The sequence below is a fragment of the Eschscholzia californica genome, unplaced genomic scaffold (genome assembly GCF_041429995.1).
Source record: "Eschscholzia californica isolate CP2 unplaced genomic scaffold, dmEscCali1.0.p SCAF_5, whole genome shotgun sequence".
NCBI classification, from domain to species: Eukaryota; Viridiplantae; Streptophyta; class Magnoliopsida; order Ranunculales; family Papaveraceae; genus Eschscholzia; species Eschscholzia californica.
Genome location: NW_028238472.1, coordinates 32633990 through 32634235, shown reverse-complemented (window position 1 = coordinate 32634235; position 246 = coordinate 32633990).

The following is a 246-nucleotide window of genomic DNA, read 5'->3' as shown; positions in this document are numbered from 1 at the left end:
AAGACCCAAGGTAAGTTCGGGTAGGACACTATATTTTAACCAAACTTTAATTCATTGCAAGTTCCATGTTAAAAAATTAATAAAAAAACATCCTAATCAATATGAAAGTATATGACCAGCATTCTTTATTGAGAAAATCAAAATCTGTATTTATGGTTGAAAAATAAATACCAGTTCAGCAGTTGCCCGATCGTCGGGATCAAGTGCTAAGAGATGTTCCAACGGTTTAATGGTCAAAGGATCAGC